Consider the following 17,930-nt stretch of genomic DNA (forward strand, 5'->3'; position numbering starts at 1 on the left):
GCAAGGCTACCTCAGGGATATAGTGAATCTCCATCCATATTTTCACAAATCCCAAAGAGGGACTTGGAAGCTGTACAGTTTGCACACCAGTCACTATTTGTGGAATATGTGGACGATTTACTTACAGCATCAGCCACACTGCACCATGATACTATTTTCATGTTAACAAATTTAACAAAGAAAGTGCATAAGGTGTCAAGAGAAAAATGACAGCTTTGATCAACAAAGGCAAAATATTTGGGTCACGTAATATCACAAGGAGATAGACAAATATTACCTTCACATGTAAAAGCAGTAACTGAAACTCAACATCCAGTTTCACAGAAACACCTTAGATCTTAGATATGGGAGGGTACTGTTGGCAATGGATTTCAAATTGTGCAGAGCTATCAAAGCCTTTGACAAATCTGCTAAAACAAAATGTCAAAATATTTTTTCTGTTAACACAAGCCATAGCAAATGCTGCTGTTTTAGGTCTACCAGGTTACAGAAAGCCATCTATGCTTTCCTGTCCAGTTTTGAACCCTGCATCTCTGCTACCAACTGCAGAGGAGGGAGAATCTCATGACTGTATTATTGTTATTAACCATTTGCTTTCCCCTGTGAAGGACATGACTGATGTCTCAATTCAAAATGCTGAATTAGAGATCTTTGTGGATGGATCCAGTGGCAAGAATAAAAAAAAAGGATGGTTCATAGGTGTGTACTAGGCTGACGGCCCTGGGGCCTTTACAAGCCTAGCCATAGGATTACCCTGGCATCGTGCCACCCGACCTTAGTTCCCAGTGCCTCTGTTGAGCAAAGACACTGGAGTTATCCTCGTTCCCATCCACTCATCAAGATTTCTCTTGAAGAGGGTCAGCAAGTGCTCTGCTTGACATGTATGGGAAGTCTATTCCAGAGCATGGGCAGTCTCTGGGTTATGAACCTGTCCCTCCAGTATGTTCTGTTGATTGTGGTAATGAGGTTGAGGTCTCTGGAGCATGTGGTGTGGAGGGATTGTGATTTCTTTAGATGTAGCATTTCTAACAGCGCTGGGTCAGACATGGCTTTGTAAGTCAAGCACAGACCACCAAGTAGGTGATATGAGACAGAGAATAGTTGGAGTTTTTTGAGTCTGTCCATATAAGACTACTATTTAAGGCCTAGGATCATCTCTGTGGGGTACTTTTGTGGCCTCTCCAGTTGTTGCAGGTGTCTAGTGAGGTACATGCCAAATGGGGCACTGTACTCGATGACTGGCCTAATGAGGGAAACAATGACCTCTTTCTTCCTGGATGCAAAACCCATAGTAATGAGATGTGCCACATAGAAGGACTTTCTGACCACAGTGGCAATGTGGTGATCAAAAGAGAAGTTGCTGCCAACCTGTGTTCCCAGATATCTTATAATGCCTTCTGTGTTTAGTGGACTACCATTGATGTGGTAATTCACTGGAACCAGGTTTTTCCCAAAGGGGATGATGACACATTTTTTGGCATTGAGCTTAAGGCCATGGTTCTGACACCAGTCGCTGGTCTTAGTGAGGCCATTCTGTAGGATGTCAACATCACTTGGGAATTAATAATAGCTCCCAACTTGCAATCGTGTGCAAACTTTGTCAGCCAGAGTCCCTTTGTGTTGGCCTGGACTTCAGAGAAGTAGATACCAAACAGGAGAGGACCCAGGACCAAACCCTGTTGGACTACACTTGTGACTAGTTGGCAGTCTGACTTGGAGTCAGCTACTTTCAAACACTGTGGGTTCTATCTGTGAGCTAGTTTGCAACCCACCTAGTGATATAGGGGTTGATGCCCACCTTAGTGAGTTTTTCTGTGATTTCTGAGTGGGGAATGGTATCAAAGGCCTTGGCCAGATCAAGGCAGGCTGTATAAACCACCTTGCCTTCATCCACAGCTCTGGTGACTGACTCAAAAAAGTCAACCAAGTTAAGCAGGCATAATCTACCCTTCACAAAACCAAACTCTGTGGGATCCAGAGTTCAGAGATTCCCTATATCCTTGTTTATTAGGTCCATGATGATGTGTCCCATAGCTTTGCATATCAGACTCATCAGGGTAATGGGGAGATAGTTCCCAGGGTCTGTAGTCGATCCTCCTTTGTGGAGAGGGATGACTGTAGCAGTTTGCTATTTGGTAGGGACAAAGCCTGTGGTGAGGCTGGGACTGAACAGGGCACACAGGTGAGGTCCCAGTCTACTCTATAGTTCATGTAGAACACTGCCAGGGATATTGTCAGGTCCCACAGAAGCTGTAGTGCTGTTTTAACCTGTGCAGCAGTAATACCGGATGCCTGCAATCTACTGGTATTGTGATTGGTCCTTTGGGGGGAGATAGGGGTAAAGTTAGCACTGAATCTCTCGACCAGTATATTGGCAATATCTGTTGGTTCGGTATAGGAGGTACCACTGTGCAGTAGCTCAGAACAAATCTGGGTTTGCCTTGGAGATTCTTTACATAACTATAGAAGGCCTTGTAGTTGTCTTTACTATCTGCTGTAATTCTGTTTTCATAGCTAGCTTTAGAGGATTTGATGAGGGATCTCAAATTTTGCTGAGGTTGATAAGGGAGTTTTTCCTGTCTTGGGATTTCACTTATTCCGCATCAGTTTCCTCCTTCTGTTGTTTGTTTATGGCAGGGGACCACCAGATTGGCTTGCTTTACTTAGAAGAGAGCGTCTTGGTTCTATTGGGTATGGCGAGATCCATGCATTTGTGTGCGTGTTCGTACAGTGCATTGGTGTATGATTCAGCAGTCATGCAACTATTCTCAATTTGCATGGGTGCCATGAAGTTAGCCACCTCTGTTTTTAGGAGTCCAAAGTTAGCTTTGGAGAAGTTGTTCATGGTAGTTACCTTTGCAGGGGGGGTGGGGGGATGTGGATTTCCAAGATGATTAGCTTGTGGTCAAATCTAACCAGGGAGGAGTTGACTATTGGTGTAGAGCAACGGTCGCCCATGTTAGTAATGACTAGGTCAAGGATGTTGCTACCTCTAGTGGGGGTAAGAACAAGCTGGTCTAGGGCACTGGAATTAATGAATTCCAGGAAACGTTGGGCAAGTGTATTGGTACATAAGTAGTTTTCCAAGTTAACAGAGGGGTAGTTGAAGTCGCCCAGTATGAGAGTGTTAGGTTGGACCCTAATATTCTCCAGGGTGCTTAGGAATAATGGAGTGTGAGTCTTGGGACATGGTTGGGGACCTATAGCAGGCTATGACATGAATTGCTGTCTTACCCAATGTTACCAACACCTGAAGTATCTCTGATGTGTTATGCTGGGCTAACAGTCTGGAGGTGTGCGCATTCTTTATGAATATGGAAACACCACCACCTTTGGAACTTTGGTCCAAGTTCTGGGGCCAAAAAATGTGGAATGAGTTATAGCCTGGTAGTGCAGGGGTGCTTTCTGCTGCCTTGAACCAGGTTTCTGTTACAACACAAATGTCAACGTTTTCCATTTTAAGGAGTGCTTCACGCGAGTGCATTTTGAGATTTAGACTTCTAGTATTGAGCAGCATGACCCTCAAATTGCATTTGTTTGTAGCTGTTATGGAGGTAATTTGGTCTTTGGAACACCGCCTAAAAAAGGCACTATATGAGGTGGCAAGAGCCTTGGCCAGTATCCGGAAGCCCAGGGGTGACAGATGCAGGCCATTTCTGGCAAAGCATCGAGGTCTGTCAGTCATGTCATCCCAGGCAGATAGATATGGGATCCCCTTAGAATGACACCAGAAACTTAGCCAATTGTTGAAATCAATCATTTTCTGCTTGTACTGTGGTATCATTGTCGGTGATGGTAGGATGCTGCTCAGGGCTAGGGGCATACCCGCTTGGGCTATGTAATCTGAGCGCTCCACCATGTCTCTTTTCATGTAGTCCAGCGAGGTATGTCTCAAGTCATTCACACCCACATGTACAATGACAGAGTCATATTTGTACCTGTTGTTGAGGAATCTGAGTGCGTGCGTTATGTGGTGGATCCTGGCACCTGACAGACAGCTGACTGTTACTTTCTCCTTATTCAACCTAGTTAGTGGGACATCAGTGTGCCTCACTATCGAGTCACCTATGACTAGTGTGTTGGACATGCTGTTTAGCCTTAGGGGCTTTGGTTGAGTGGCACACTGTTTAGGAGAGTTATGTGTCTCGTGATTAGTGTTGTGTTGTGGTGGTCGAGTGCATTTCTCCCTTGGAGGTCTCTGCTGTTTGGGTAGATTTTTATTGAGAGCCTCCGTAAAGGTGGGTGTGTGGTTTGTGTTTTTATGTGAAGGCAGTGCTGGGGTGTGTTCTGGAGGGTTATGTGTTCCATGTGGTGTGGTGCAAGTGTTGACCTTCTCCTCTTGACCAGTTATTCCGGTGTTAGCTGGAGAGTGCGTGGCTTCCAATTTGGATATATAAGTGCATCTCTCACAAGTCAGAGTGTTGGAAGGTAAGAGGAGAGGGTTGTCGGTGTACATGAGGCACTTGCTACATTGCCTCAGGATGCTCAAGCTCACCAGGCTAATAGGAGAAAGCACAAAGAACTGACCTTTAGACATGCCTGGAGGGTTGGGCATTAATAATAAGTACTGGAGCTGTTTCCTTGTAGAATGTTTAGTGCCGGTAGCATTTCTATGTGCTACAATAACTGCTACAAGAAGTCTGGTAAAGTGCTAGACTAATAAGCTAGTAAAAGTGCAGGAGAGGAGAGAACTAGCAGATATAAGGGAAAAAATTGAAGAGCAGACTTTGGCATTGCTCAGAAGCTTGCAAACAGTCCTAGATACAGCAAGTCTGTATCTGGACTAGACTACGTTACAGGAAAGGCGGGAAACATGCACACATGTGGGCTTTTAAACCAGAAAGTTGAAAGAGATGGAAAAACTGTTGGAATTGCTGTATGTACTGAAAGTGCTGTGATAATACAAGAAAGACTGAAGGGATCACTTCAGCTCAAGTGGAAAAACTAATTGCACTTGCTAGGGCATCCAAATTTGCTAATGACAAAGTGGTGAACATTTATCCAGACAGTAGATATGTATTTGGGTTGGTGCCTGATTTGGGGAAAGTATGGAAACAGCAAAGTTTTCTGATATCAGCAGGTACAGAAATTAAAAATGGATATTACGTTAAATTGTTAGACTCTTACTGCCCAAATAGATAGCTGTAGTAAAAGTGCAAGCACATAGTACAGGAAGTGACATGCTGTCAAGGGCTAATAATCTGTCTGACAGAGCAGCAAAGCAAGCTGCTGGGGTAAATAGTTTCCTGATTTCTGTAATGATGGTATATGAAACACTCTTATAACCCTGTATTTAATTTTGATACAGCAATTACTCTGCAGGATGAGGCATCAAAAAATGAGAAAGAAAAATGGATCAAATCAGGATGCATGGTCCAATGCTTTATATGTCGATATCCTATGAACGCACTGTGGCACTTCAGTCTATATTGCCCTGGCTAGAAAAATCATATAATTTACCCAACCATATAAGTATAAATAATTTAACAAATTTGCTTAATTACGACTGGTTTGTTCCATCTTTCCATTCTCTGATTTAACATGTACAGAATTGTGAAACTTGTCTGTCTTATAATATGTCTCAGTGTTAAAACTAAAAATTCAGTTCTGCCACTCCCTTGAGGGTCATTTTTAAATTTTTAGCTGGATTTGATCCATCTGAACCAATCTGGCAATTTTTGAATATGACCTAATTATTGTCTGCATGTTTTCAGCCTTGATAGAAGTTCATCCATGTGCTAAAAATAATATAGACACTGCAGCAAAGAAACTATTAAGGGAGTTTATACCAAGGTTTGGGGTACTTCACACTATTAATTCTGACAAGGATGTACTTCACTGCTGGATTCATAGAGCAATTCTGTCAGTTTTTTAAGGTAATTGTTGCAACTACAGTGTTCTCATCACCAGCAATCCTCTGGTTTAGTTGAGTGCTTCAAATTATCAAGATCAGACGGGGAAACAAAATATGTCAAGAGACTGGTCAAAAATGTCTTGATTCACTGCCCTTTCTTCTCATGAGTATAAGAGGAACCTCAAATGCAAATAGAAAACTTAGTCCATATGAAATTCTTATGGGCTGTCCCATAAGAATGCCATATGCTCCACTTTCTCAAAACATGGAGCTTTCATTAACTGATGATGCACTGTTAAATTATTGTTCAAAACTTATTTCTATTTTACAGAATTTGCAGCAAAGGACTCGAGAAGCCCTTCCCCATCCTTCAGTTCAACCCTTCCATAGCCTGCACTTTAGGGACTGGGTTTTTATTAGTCTCAGTGAAAATCTTCCCTGCAGCTCAGATGAAAGGGACTGTACCTCGATGTCCTTCCATATCGCTGTTGCAGTATGTTTTTACATGAGGGACTCTCTACCAAGGGCATACCAACATCTGGGCAGTATATCAAAGCCATAAAAATATATAGACCTCGTACATTACAAAACTATCTATCTATATCAAACAAAGCTCCTCATTAGCACTCTTCAAGAAAAACCTTGATGATTGGATGGGAAATAGGAAATTCACCCCGGGGATCACTTCTGTGGCTCTGCTCGACAGTGGCACAGGAAAATAATTTTCTTGGGTGGCAAAAACCACGGTGCCTTTTTGGCTGGGCTTGTGTAGGCCCTAGGGCCGATAGCCTAGTACCTACCTATGAACGTATGCTCCCTGCTCAAGACATAAAGCATAAGGGTGTAAAGGTGATGTATGGACGTGCATACCTCAAAACTTCTTTGCCACCAGTCCAAATGCAGTCAGGCGGTCCGAATGTTCCTTCTTCTGGACTAGTTACAGAGCTGTGTTTCAGATAAGAAGAAACCCTAATAGGGCACTTATCTATTTTTACCTTTATTTTAGTAAGTTTACATGTCATCCAGAAAGGGAAAATGTCAGAGTGAGAGGCAGATTCCCCATAAAGATAGTCATGAGCAGTTACTTTTCTGTTTGGGTACTTCTCACGACCACACACAGTGTTCTATCTGCCAAGTATTTGTCCCCAAGAACATATGTAGTCATCTTTCCTCCTTGTCCAATTACCTGGAGAACCAATGTCTTAAATTGTTGGCGCAAGGTGCTATGGTGGAATTTTCCTGTCCTGAATGTCAGCCACCTGTCAAGAAAAATGCCAAAAAAGTCAGGTCTGATCTGTATGCTGTCCCACTTCCACCAGATATCTCTCTCAACACTGGTGAAAGCCCAGACAATCACCCAGTTGTTGTCTTGGATTCCTTGGCCACAACCCTCTTGGAGACTGGCAAGAATCTGACTTCTCACACATCCTTGAAGGCTCTGCAAACATTCATTCCAGATGTTGAAGGCGAACCTCAGCTGATTATTTCAGAGGGACCGAGGGGAATACCATAACTCCTTGATTGGGAGCAGATTCCAACTACATTGGTTGAGTGTAGGTAAGGGTCCGGATCTCCTAGGATTTTTAGGCAGATGTCCCTTAAAAGAAAAAAACAAAAAAATTAAGCATGTTTCCCCTGCTGCTAAAGATCCTCAGCACAAATGGTAGGATTTTATCCAGGGGTTGTTTAATGCCATAATGGCCATAAAGCTTTCCCAAGGAGTTTCTGCCTGCTCCTCCTTGGTCATCTACCCCCCCCCACCCCTTAAGAGGCCCAGAGAGCAGGAATCCTCTAAAGGGAATTTGGATTCCGAGGAAGAGTCTTTGGCTTATTCCTCTCAAATCCCTTCTCCTCTGGATTATGGATCTGAGGAGGAAGATGCTATTAATCTAGATTCTCCTTTGAGGACACTATTTCTTGCATGATGGAATATTTCAAATGGGAGTGTTTTCAGGTTTCTGATAGTCAAAAGAGGTATTATGAACTACCCCAGATGGAATCCCCAAAAGCCCTCTGCTGTACCTCCAGTCTTGCCTGCCCTTCTAGATACCTTTTCAGCAGGCTCTGTGACCCCTGATTTTCAATCTCCAGCCCCTAAGAAACCTGATAGATTTTAGAAGGTCTGAAAACAACAATAGTCACAGAAACACAGAACTTTAATGAAGCTTTCGGGCTCTCAACCCTTCATCAGCATTACACAATATACAATTTACATGATTTAAATAGAGAAACAGTTAAAATCACATGATCAACCAGCCAATGAGATTTAAAAAGTTTTTTAAAAGGGAAATGTTTAAAATATGAGAATATGTGCAAATAATATGTTGTGCATAATATATTACATAAATAATGTTTTAGGTTCATAGGTTCATAGGTTCATACTAGGCTATCTGCCGAACACAAGCCTGCCCATGGATTTTTGTTTTTGTGGCTTCATGCCCATGGCTGGGGATGGACTTGTTATTTTTGCTGTGCCTCTGTGCGAGCAGTGACACAGAGGTAATCCTAATCCCTAGAGGTATATCCTCATCTCCATTGGTCAATTTCTCTTGTTCTGCCACCTTGAGTGCTCTGTGCTCTGTGTACGGGATTTTGGTTCCACAGCATAGCAGGAGTCTTTGGGTGATGAATCCTATCCCTCAGCAACGTCCTATTAATAGCCGTCATAGTCATAGGTTCATACTAGGCTATCTGCCCGAGGGCATTTACAAGCCTAGCCTATCGCTTTTGGGCTTAATGCCACCCTTTAGGAATGGGGAACTATATCTATTATTTTGCTGTGCCTCTGTCAGCAGTGACATCCCTGTAATCCCTGGGGTATTCCATCATCTCATCTCCCATGGTCAAGATTTCTCTTGAACAGGGCCAGCCAGGTGCTGCCTCTCACATGTACCGATTTGTTCCAACACAGCATAGGGAGTCTGATGAATGAATCCTCCCCTCCAGCACGCTATTAATCAGTAAGGTCAAGGTTTAAGTCTCCTGCCCTTGTGGCTCTGATGGATCTAGATTTTTGAGGTGAAGCATATTCATCAAATCTGGGTTTGACATGGCCTATGTTAGGGCAAAGGTCACCTCTGGAGAAGCGGTAAGCAACTGAATAGAGCTGGAGTTCTTTCAGTCGGGCAGCATAGGACAGATTTTGAGACCCTTTATCCTTTTGGTGAGGAACTTTGTGGCCTCTCCAGCTGCTGCAAGTGTCGGGTCAGATACATTCCGAATGGGGCATTGTACTCAATCATTGGTCTGATGAGTGATGAGTAAGGGGAGACCAGACCCCTTGATCTAGATGAGAATCCCTTCATGATAAAGTGGGCAATGTAGAAGGTCTTCCTAACTACTTTAGCTACATGGGTGTCTAATGACAGACTACTATCAACCTGGGTCCCCAGGTCCCTGATAACTTCTTCTGTGCTCAGTGGATTTGCACCTATTTTTGGTAGCTAGGGGTAACCTTTTTTCCCCAAGGGTATGACTATGCATTTTTGGCATTTAACTTTAGGCCGTGGCTCTGGCACCAGTTATCCGTTCTGTGAGACCCTTCTGAAGGATATCTGTGTCAGATTTTTTTCCTATGGTAGCCCAGTTTGCAGTCATCTGCAAACTTTGCATAACCATAACCCTGTGTGTTTGCTTACTTCGGGAAAGTAGATGCCAAACAAGAGGCCCAGGACTGAGACTGTGGGACACCACTTGTGATAGCTTTGAGTCTGACATGGGCGCCAGCTCTCTTGACCCTGTGGGTTCTTGTCACTAGCCAGTTTGCAACCCATCTTGTGATGTATGGGTTGACATTTAAGCTGATGAGTTTTTCAATGATACCCAAAAATGGGGTATTGTATCGGCCTTAGCCAGATCGAGGTAGGCTGTATGGACTGCCTTTCCCTCATCAATGGCTTTGGTGACTGTTTCAAAAGTCAACCAAGTTTAAAGGCATGATCTGCCTTTGACAAAGCCAAACTGGGTTGGATCCAAAGTCTGCAAATTCCCTATGTCTTTATTTATGAGGTCCATTATGATCCTCTCCATGGCTTTGCAGATAAGGGTTGTCAAGCCAATGGTAATGTAATTTCCAGGGTCGGGTGGAGGCACCGCCTTTGAAGTGGTACCACAGTTTAGTTGCAGTGCGCGCCACCCCTGCACGATCCAGAGTAAGACTTTGATTAAACAGCTGTCCTAGCTGTGGGTTTAATTCCATTGAGTTCATGGAGGAGCACACAGCCGGGACACACCATCAGTCCCATGGATGCTGTGTTTTGCTGGAGAGAGAGCAGTTCTCACTTGGCGCTGGGAGATGTTGGGGGCTGCAATCGTTTGGTATAGATATCTCCTTTGGGGGGAGAAGTTTGCACTGAACCTGTCAGCCAGTATGTTGGCAATGTCTGTAGGATCAGTAATCTTCACATCATTTTGAACAGTGAGCATATCTGGGAGTTTCCTCCCAGGTTTCTAACATAGCTAAAGAAGGCCTTATGATTGTCTTTGAGTCTTTAGTCTCGAAATTTGCTTTGGATGATTTTATGAGAGCTCTTAGTTTTACTTATAGTGATCAAGGGTGTTTGTAGTAGCTTCCTCCTTTGTTGTAGAGTTTGTTTATGGCTGGGGTCCTACCAGTCTTTGTTTTGTTTGGGGGCGCCTTATTTGCCCAGTCCTGCTTATCCTGTGCACTTGCCATTGCCTTGGTAAGGCATTTGTAAGTCGATTCCAAGCGGAGTTGGGGTTGATTCGGTGCTCGGGGGCCTGTCTTAGAAGTGTGGGGAAGTTTGAGAGTACACTCTTCTTTGGGTCTTTGAAGTACTGTGGTCTTTTTGGTGGTAGGGGGGGTAGGATTTTATTTCAGCGAGATTGGTCCTGGTCTGATCTCACCAGTGCAAGCTGACCTCCGGTGTCTATGTTCGTACTCCTGTGTACTGTGATGTTATCTCCCTCTATGTGATCTATTACTGTTTTGTTCCATGGTGGGGATGGTGACTAATTCATTATTGTTTTTGTTCAGGAACTTTTGGGCTAGGGTGTGTCTCAGGGAGTGTTCCCAGTCTATATTAGGGTAATTGAAGTCAGGTTGAGCAGGATACATTTATGGTGTCTACATTTTCATCCCTGGTGTTTTCAGTGTGAGATTGTGAGGCAGCCTGTAACATAGTGTGTGTTTGCAGAGCAGTCTTGGTTGCAGTTCTGTGCACTGGATGGTGCCATGCACTGGGATGGCATTGCCTGCTACATGCCACCAGTCTTGAGTGTGGGTGTCCTTGATGAATAAGGGATACCCCCTCCCCCTCCCCATTCCTATTATTTGCCGGAACGGGCGGGGCATGGTAAATGAGGTGATAGTCGCTTGGGGGCTCTCGCTCTCCTGAAAGCCTTGAACTGTCACAGCCACAGCACTCGATGTTCTCCATACTGAGAAAGGCCTCGAGCGCAGCAACGTGCATTTGAGATTTAGACTTCTGGCATTGAGCCATTAGTTTTTTGTTTTTCTTTTTTGTGTTCTAGGGTGGTAGGTTTAGAATTTTGAGCCTTGCCTAAAAAAACACTATGGGGGGGGTGGCAAGAGCCTTTGCCATCGGAATCCCAGGGTGACAGGTGCAAGCCGCCCCCAAGAAGCCAGCTTGGCTTGTCAGCATGTGTCATCCCAGGCAGACACACTGGATCCCCTTTGAATGACACCAGTGTTTAAGCCAATTGTTAAAGCTGATCATCTTATCTCTGTATTGTGGCATCATTCTTGGTGATGGTAGGATACTGCTCAAGGTCAGGGTCATACCTGTCTGGGCTACATAATCAGAGAGCTCCTCGATGTCTCTCTTTCATGTAGTCCAAGGAGGAGCCGCCTCAGGTCGTTTACACCACGTGCGACTGTGACTGATTTGTATTTGTACTTGAGTGTTGAGAGACCTGAGGTTATGCTATGTGGCGGATCTCACCCCGCAGGCAGCTTACTGACCTTCTCCTTCTCCTCAGTCTGGTGGCTGGACGGCCAGTGTGTCTGACTATGGAGCACCAATGACTAGTGTGTCTGGCATTGTGTTTGGCCTTAAGGCTGTGACTGTTTGACACCTGACCTGTGAGTCTATGTGTTGCAGGTGCTGTGTTCTGAGGTGGTGGTTGTTTGGGTGTCTGCTTTGGTGGCCTCTGCTGTTTTGGTAGATTTTTGATCAGAGCCTCCCAGGATGTCTTTGTGTGTTTATGTGTATGATTTGAGGTTGTAATGGTAATATGTGAGACTGGGTCTATAGTGTGTGTGGTAACCTTTCTCCTGACTGGTCTTGCAGTCCTATGTTGAGAGAGCTCAGCCTCCAGTTTGGCCGTATAGTTGCATCTCTCGCATGTATTTGTGTTTTGTGGGAGGAGGAGAGGGTTGTCTCAGGCAATTGTAACATTGCCTCAATATTCAGTTTCACCAGCTGGGCCGGTTCACCAGCTGAGCAGGAGAGGACACTAGCAACTGATCCTCGACATGCTAGAAGGAATAGACAAAAAACTTTAAAAAGATTCGGGGGGGGTGGGTGACCGAAATGGGGGTTGCCTTTTTGGGGTACTATCTATGACAAGAGTGCCGTATCAAGGTAATAAGTACTGTAGGAGCAAGTGCTACGTTTAACAGATAGAGAATAGTCTACTTGGAGTCAAGTAGAGATGATCTTTTTAATTGCCGTTTAACTAGTATTGGTTTTATACTAGTAGTGTTATTTAATCCTGGTGGGGTTTCAGCCTGTAGTCTTATTATCCACTCTAATTCTCTTGTTTCTACAAGGTTGTTTATGTCACCCCCCTCATACCCACTTGTATTACATCTATACATCTGAATCTAAAAGTATGTGTATTAAACTCATATATATGCTTATATAGGGCATTGGTCTGTATTAGTCTGTTTATTTCAGACCTATGTTCAATTATACGGTCTTTTAACCTCCGTATAGTCTTCCCTACATAAAATGCTTGACAATTAACACAAGTGGCAAGATAAATAAATTTCTTTTGTTTGTCACATATATTAATAACACTACTAAATTTTTCAACTTTAAAATGTGTTCATCATCAAATGAGATTGTATTTTTAGATGTGAAAGTGTATAAAAAGGATGAAGTAATACACACTATGGTACATAAAAAAGATGTGCACACAATAAGATATCTAGATAGCAATGGTATGCACCCCCCACATGTGTTTAAAAGTATAATTAAGTCACAATTAATCAGAATAAGTAGATTAACAACTGAAGAACAGGTATATTTGAATGAGACATCTATAATGAAAGCTGAATTTTTAAGAAGTGGTTATTCTGATATTATTATACAGAAAAATATTGATATGATAGCTGAGGGTAGGAAAACAAGCTACAAACCAATATTTTTAGAGGAGAATATAGATGCAAACCATGGTAATTTAATACCTATTAAAAAGAAAGAAACAACATTAAGATATATAATGACCTTTTCAGGTTATTCTAATCACATTAGTAGTATAATACATAAAAATTGGCCTATACTTATGGCTATGCCAGAGTTAAGTGTTATAGTAGGATCCAAACCTAGTTTCGCCTATAGAAATAACCAGTCTATGAAAAATATGTTGTGTTATAAGGATTTTGACATAAGGCACAATGTTGGTTACAGTAACAAAGGGACTTATAAATGTCATAACTGCACCTGTTGTGCTGATATTTTTGAAGGAGACAATAATTTTATACATCCTACAACACATAAGAAATTTTATTTTCATGTCAATGCAAATTGCAATACCACGTAAATTATTTATCTTGCCACTTGTGTTAATTGTCAAGCATTTTATGTAGGGAAGACTATACGGAGGTTAAAAGACCGTATAATTGAACATAGGTCTGAAATAAACAGACAAATACAGACCAATGCCCTATATAAGCATATATATGAGTTTAATACACATACTTTTAGATTCAGATGTATAGATGTAATACAAGTGGGTATGAGGAGGGGTGACATAAACAACCTTGTAGAAACAAGAGAATTAGAGTGGATAATAAGACTACAGGCTGAAACCCCACCAGGATTAAATAACACTACTAGTATAAAACCAATACTAGTTAAACGGCAATTAAATAATCTATAAAACATTATTTATGTAATATATTATGCACAACATATTATTTGCACATATTCTCATATTTTAAACATTTCCCTTTTAAAAAAACTTTTTAAATCTCATTGGCTGGTTGATCATGTGATTTTAACTGTTCCTCTATTTAAATCATGTAAATTGTATATTGTGTAATGCTGATGAAGGGTTGAGAGCCCGAAAGCTTCATTAAAGTTCTGTGTTTCTGTGACTATTGTTGTTTTCAGAGTTTCGTTCTATCTACGTGTTCAGTACAATAGATTTTAGAAGGTGCCTGATGATCATAAGTTCTTGTACAAATATCCTTCTGCTGATCATTCTGTAGTGTCTGTCTCATCTGACAAACCTTCTAAACTACTTATTTCAGACAGGGACAGTACAGCCATGGAACATATAGGCAAATATGTATATATTGCTGTCACCCCCAGCTCTTCAAGCTATTAATTACTAAACCTATATGACCATGTATGTTTCAGTGCTTCTTTCTCAAGCTTCTCAGGCAATCTCTGACCTCTGTGATTCAGAAGGGAAGGTCTCAGCCCTTTCCCTACTGGGTTCCACCTCTCTAGTGACTCACCACTCTGTTAAATGTAGTTATGATACAGCTGATGCCTCATCTAGGGCTGCTGCCTTTGGTTCTGTTTGATATGATATTCTTGGGTTCATCTCCAGCCCTTATCTGATGATATTAAGGCTAAACTGTTGGACGCTCCCCTTGATAACAAGAATCTTTTTTGTTTCTGCTGCTGAGCTTTTTAAGTCTTTACAGATAAAGGCAAGGCCTTGCAGGAATTGAAACCTATTTTCTGTCTCCTTTCCCCAAGTGCTGGAGGAATTACCCATCCAAATCTGCTTTTGTTGCAGATAGCCTTGCCCTCCTCCTAAAGGTAGGAAAGGTTCTAGGCATGTACCTCCTGCTACATCTACTCAGACTCCTACTTCTCAGAAACCCCCTTCTCAAGACAAACCATTTTTCTGACTGTTTCCCCTTTCTTTGGGTCAGGTTCCCTTATCCCTTTGTCATTCCCTGTCCCTTCCCAATTGGTTGAGTCACTCAAGACTCTTGGGTTCTGTTCATCATCTGCTAAGGATACTTCATGGTGTGGAAATCCCTTCCTCCTTTTCTGGACATCCCTCATCCTACTCAGGAATAGCTTCCTCTCTTTCCAGAACTGTTTCAGGGTTTTTTGGCACAGGGCACAGTTCAAGTCCTGTCCAGGAAGGAAAGGGGGTTTATTGCAGGATGTTTCTGGTTCCCAGGAAAAAAGGCACATGGAGACCCATTCTGGACCTTTCTCAGCTCAACATCTTTCTGAAAGTCCATTCCTTTCAGATGTTACCCCTTCTTCTCCCCCAGCTTTCTTAGCATCCCTAGACTTCACGGATGCTTATCTTCACAGCCTAATTCATCCATTTTCAGGAGGTTTTTACATTTATCTGTCTCTTCCTTGTATTTTCAGTTCTCTGAGTTGGCCTTTCTACTGCCCCAAGGGCATTCACCAATTGTCTTGCTCCTGTCTTTGCCTTTTGCAGAATGAGAGGGGTTCACATCTTTAGTTATCTGGATGATCTCCTCCTTTAGGCTTCATCCTCTGAAGTCTTTCTTCAGCACTTCCAGTTTATGGTTTGTCTCTTGCAAAGCCTAGAGTTTACCATACATTTTTCAGAAATCAGTCCTGGTTCCTTCTCAGAATCATGTTTTTCTCAGTTGTAACTTTCATACCATTATCACGATGGCAGCCCTGTCTTCACCCAAGGCTCTCTCTCTAATCACCCTTTTTCAGTCTCTTCTTCCACCTCTGGCTTCAATCAGAGTCATGGATTTTCTCAAGGTTCTAGGATTCATGGCCTCCACCATTCCTATGCTAACTCTAGCCAGACTCCATATGAGAAAACTACAATGGTTCCTAAAGCCAATGTGGTTTCAACACTGTCATCCACTAGATTTTCTAGTTTATTTCCTTCCATGCCTCAAATTCAAGCTTCAGTGGTGGATTCATCAGCTTCCTCACAACCCAGGACTTGCTTTTCAACCCTAATCCCATCTCAGGAACTTTTTTTAGATGCCTTGGACAAGGGTTGGGAGCTTCCTTTGGTTCCCTCAAGGTCCAGGGCCTCTGGCCTCCCCAGAGGTCAGATCATATCATCATACAGGAGATGAGAGCTCTCCTTTTAGCTCGTCAGACTTTTCATTTCCTTTTTCTTCCAGGGCCTCTCAAAATTTTCACAGACAATACCAGAGTGATGTGGTATATCAACAAGCAAGAGCGGTGGTCCTAATTTCTTTGCAGACTTGCTCTTTAAGTCTGGGACCTAGCTGTCCAGTATTGAGTGACTCTTCAGGCTGCCTACATTCCTTCAGAGCAAAATATAGTGGCAGACTCTTTGAGCAACTCCAGTATGCAGATGCATAAATGGATGCTTCACAGAGATGTGTTTCTGGATATTGTCCATCAGTGGGGTACTCTGCAGGAAGATCTTTTTGCCTCCCCTTTGAACAGAAAACTTCTTTTTTGTGCCAGAGTCCCAAGGCCTGTGGCATGGAGGGTGGACACCCTATCATTTCCTTGGAAGGGATGTTTCTCTATGCCCTTCTTCCCCTTCCTCTGATTCCAAGGGTCCTTCTCAAGATCAAGCAAGACTCCCCCAAAAATCTTATTGGTGACTCCTTTTTGGCCCAGATAAGATTGGTTCTTCACCTAACCAGGGGCAATCACCGCAAGTTACTTCACAGGATGGACCTTCTCTCACAAGACAAGGGGTCTCTGATCCATCCTCATTTGTCCACTCTTCAACTGACACTGTAGGTGATAATATTTTAGGCACCTTTTTGTTGAGGATGTGCTTAGGGTTCTGCAGGATGTCAGGAAACCCACTACCAGAAAATCATATTTGTCTAAATGGAAGAGATTTTCTGTCTGGTGCCTTTCTCATAACCAAGATCCATTTTCTATGGGGATCCCTCTTGTTCTGCCTTATTTGTGTGAATTGCTCCAGTGTGGATTAGCATATTCTTCAGTTAAAGCTCACTTTTCAGCTGTTTCTGCTTGTCAGCCATTGACTCTTTCTCTTGTCTCAAGGTTTGAAGTCAAACAATTTCTTAAAGGTGCTCTTCATATCAGGCCTCCCAGAAAGCCTATTCCACCCTCCCAGAACCTCAATTCTGTACTTCAGAAATTGACTCAGGCTCCTTTTGAGCCTGCAAGCTTCAGCTTCCTCGCAACTTTGTACTTGGAAGACTGTTCTTCTTTTGGCCCTTACTTCAGCTAACAGTGTCTGAACTCCAGGCTCTTATGGCTGCTCCTCATTTCCTGTTTTTTCACAGAGAAAGGGTGTTTCTTCATACTAATCCTTTTATACGTCCATAGGTTCATAGGTGTTTACTAGGCTAACGACCACAGGTGCCTTTTTAAGCCTAGCCATGTATTCCAAATCTCTGACAAGTTCTGATACTCTTGATAAGTGTAAGTATGGGTATGGGAGATGAACTATTTACAGGTTACCTGTTTGCATTAGAGACATAGGTGCCAAACCAGGGATTAATTTCTATTTTCTCATCCAGTTGTCCAAGTTGAACTTAAATTGGGTTAGGGAGAACTCTACTTCACATGAATGGGGAGCCTGTTCAGTTTATACCCAAGGTGGTTAATGAATTGTCTCAATCAATTAATATGCCTTCCTTTTTTCCTTCTCCGCAGTCTGCTTATGAGAAGGTTCTTCACTTTGAACACAGGTTGTTTGAGAAAAACCTAACTTGTTGTAAAGTTTCATCTTTTTCAAAAACGTTATATTTTCAACTAGCAGTATCCACACAAGGAAACACGTGCTATACAAGACAGGACACAGTTCATGTAGGCTACGCCAAATATAAAACATGTTCATGTTGAGTGCATTAACTCAAACTAAAATTGTATAGCTGGGGACAAGGTATGAGCATACTAACTAACCGTTAATACATTTGTGGAGATCATGCATATCCCTG

This window comes from Protopterus annectens, chromosome 7.part0 (genome assembly GCF_019279795.1).
Source record: "Protopterus annectens isolate FY-2018-M chromosome 7.part0, PAN1.0, whole genome shotgun sequence".
Classification (NCBI taxonomy): domain Eukaryota; kingdom Metazoa; phylum Chordata; order Ceratodontiformes; family Protopteridae; genus Protopterus; species Protopterus annectens.